Raw genomic sequence first — 3,461 nt, 5'->3', positions numbered from 1 at the left:
GCTGCTTCTCCACAGAGCTGCACTCGGGCTTGTGGGTACTGTAGTACTGTGGTATCCGCCATGGCAAAACAACACAGAACAAAACTTGTAGTATTTTTCCAACTAAACTGGTGACTACACCTTAAACCTGCGGGGTATTATTTCATTTCATTTCTATCTCTCTGTATAGGCCCCTCCCATCAGCTGCGCTTTCATGCAGTGTGTCATGATTTGACAAAAAATTAAACATATCTATTTGAAATGATGATAAAATGTCACCATCTCCCTTTGAGCTGAACACGGTGCATCCTCTGCAACAGTAAACACATAAAAGCATCTGAAAAATGCTACATACTCAAATCATTGGTGAACATAGCTACAAAGGAGCACACGTGCTATGCAACTCACCATGCCATTATAGTGCATTTTAATGCGGCAATGTTTTAACTAAAACATTCGCTAAAATATGGCATGTATTATTTAACTTATTATTAATTCATGGTCAGTTCCAGCACTGATAAACATGTGCGTCTTTGGAGAGCCCTGAAGAAGTGTACGTACAGGCTGAATCCGAAACTTAAAGAGACGTATGGTGCTGCCAAGTGGAATGCTTACAGCTTGGCACCAGTGAGCATTTCCTTATATGCAGTGTTGATTACTTGGCCTAGATACAACAATATGGATTATTCTTATCTTCACTCCTCCGAATGATGTGATGCATCGGGGGCACGGGGTTTCTAAGTTCACCGTTTTACGTAAAGCGTTTTAAAGAAGAATTGATATGTAGTGATATATTTCCTTAAGCCTGACACCAGCTCAGTGATTCAGTTATGCTCTGGTCTTTAGGTTATCTGTGAGATCAAGATTTACAATGAATACTGAATGTAGACTCTTACACCACACTTTTTTATTCTTTTCTTTTTTTTATTTTTTAGAAACTGATTATTAAACCATTGCTGAAAAGGGAGCTATGGATTGATTAGAGGTAATTACTTAACTGCAGGCCAGAAAAAGAAAAAAAAAGAGCTTTGGATTGAAAGCTACCGGCCATTCACTCGACACTAAAGAGCATGAAAATCTCAGCTGCAGTCTGTGGGAGTAGCTAAGCAGCCATGCAGAAAGGACGCCTTTAGAAATCTGTCTGCATTCCTTTGACGGCTGCAGATTATGACTGGATTGGTTTTAAACTCCTGACAAGGCGTTGGAAAAGCTCCCTGACAGAGTTATGATTGGGGCTGAGTGGCCTTAACAGTATGCTTTGTCAGAAAACATTAGCACACACGCAGACTGATGTTTAAATGGTGATGCTATTCAAGGATTTGTGGGAGGAAAAAGTCGTATTCGCTTTCAGTGATCTGGTTCATCCCACAATTGCTTGATTGTGTTATTGTCCAGCCAAATCACGAATGCCATTCACTGGTATTTTAGGAAAATGTCAAGACGGGAACATAAGCTCAGGAGAGGAAATTCAAAGCAATCTAACGCTTTTTTAAGCAGCAGAAAAACACAGTTTGACAAAAGAGCGGAGAGCCTAATCTAATCAGAAATCAACTTTTCCTACCAAGCTGCCTTTAAATACAACCAAAGCAACAATTCTGCAGTTTTCATCCTGCGATAGAAATATTGAGCAAACTAAAAGGATCGTGTTGAGCCTAACTGGTAGCTTCTTCACTTCTACGTTGTTCCTGATTGTAAACTTCAACAGGATTGTGATGATTACAATAACAAAACCTCCTTCCTCCACAGAACCAGCTCTTGGTTGCCTTTTTGTTCAGTACTCCTAGCTAAAACTAATGCAGTCTAATACACCAGTCCAATCATTGTGCATTGTATACTTGCATCCCCTTTATCAGACACACCTGTAAAGTCAAATATCACACCCCTGCATTATGGTTCATATTTACATACCACATACACTATGGTTCAGATATGTACAGTGCAGACTGAGGTGATTACACAAAGTACAGCAGTGTCAGCAAACCTTAAAGTTTTAACAGTAATTAAACATCCTTAAGCACATTAATGTGAAATGAATGTGTGTGTTTGTGTGCACTGTAGTTTCTGATAGCCAGGAGTGTCAGAAATGTCTATCAGAAATGAATACCAGCCCTAATCCCTCGAAACCTGGTTAGAGGTTCAGTGTGTTGTAATGACTTAAAGGCAGACCTCCTGTATAATAAATATGAAAACAGTACAGTCTAGTTTCAGCTGAGTTTCTACACTTGAAACAGGTCAAAGTAAAGACCAGTGTTTCACAGATCCCTGGTAAAAGACTGTTAAATAAAAGGGTCAGGAAACGGTTTGCATCTCTAATTAGAACTAAAACTTTCAGTGCACATTAGTATCATTTTTCAATATTATGTTACATTTCAGCCCATTCTCACGGCAAATAAATTAGTCACGAAAAGTTATTCATGTTCAGGAACACAAACTGTCCCATTTTTTCATAACAGTTGGCACAACTGGAAAGGCAGGTACAGTAAACGAGGCTGCAATGCCGATACATCACCCTAGCAACCAAGAAAATTGAGCTGCTGAGGTTTTAAAGTGAAAGCCAGCCTCTTCAGTTTCGAAACATGTATTTTTTACACCATTTAAAGCTGAAAACATTTCATTTTGTGTAGATGGACAAGAATCAGTATATATCAGACTGGTCCGAAACTCAAACCAGCTGTTTAAAAGCTGGGTCTATTTCACAAACCAACCAGCAAACAGTACCATGTAATTTATGGTGATGCACTGAGGAGGACAAAGTTTTCTTCAGAAAAATTACATCAATATAATTTTCATGTCAGTTATGCTGCCTCACTCCAGGGAGCACAACAAGCTAAGTGAATGGGGTGCCAAAATATTTGCTCTATGGACTCCTTAATTAAATCTGTCCATGCAATTTGTAAGTGAAGTCAGTCTGAGTTACAACAACAGGGGCGTGTCCAGGGGGGACACATGGGGTGACACCAGTCCCACTAATGCCACTGAGTTCGTTGACTACTGTTAATCTTTGGATGGATGAGTGCGTGGAACAACCAGTACAGCTGTATTTAGACTTATTTAATATTAATATTGCTTATTTAAAAATAGTTGGTTATTTAATCACAGTATATTTATATTTTAAAAGTTTTCAGATTTTAAAATATAAACAGACCGTTTTATAATGCTATATTATAAAAATAAAGCTACCTAGCTGTATATAAGCAATTTAAAGCATCTGCAGAGGATAAAATTATATATAATGAGTGAGCCATAACTTTGATCCAGTAATATCACACATATTATTGCGGATAATGAACTTCCATCTGATTTCCACTGGTCATTCTGTGCACTGCAGTTATAAATTATAAGATGAATTTGACTTTCCAGTGAGCTGCTGTCAGAAGCGCAGACCATGCGCCGTCTGTGTAAATCGGATGTGCGCAAACGTGAGCGCTGCTGTCCGCCGCCATTCAAAACAAACACTGGGCCCGGAACAAGGAAGTCGTGCA

Source organism: Diplotaxodon limnothrissa, linkage group LG23, assembly GCF_057381915.1.
Source record: "Diplotaxodon limnothrissa isolate DT_005_m linkage group LG23, D_limnothrissa_male_GT1.1, whole genome shotgun sequence".
NCBI classification, from domain to species: domain Eukaryota; kingdom Metazoa; phylum Chordata; class Actinopteri; order Cichliformes; family Cichlidae; genus Diplotaxodon; species Diplotaxodon limnothrissa.
Note: the sequence above shows the minus strand (reverse complement) of the source record.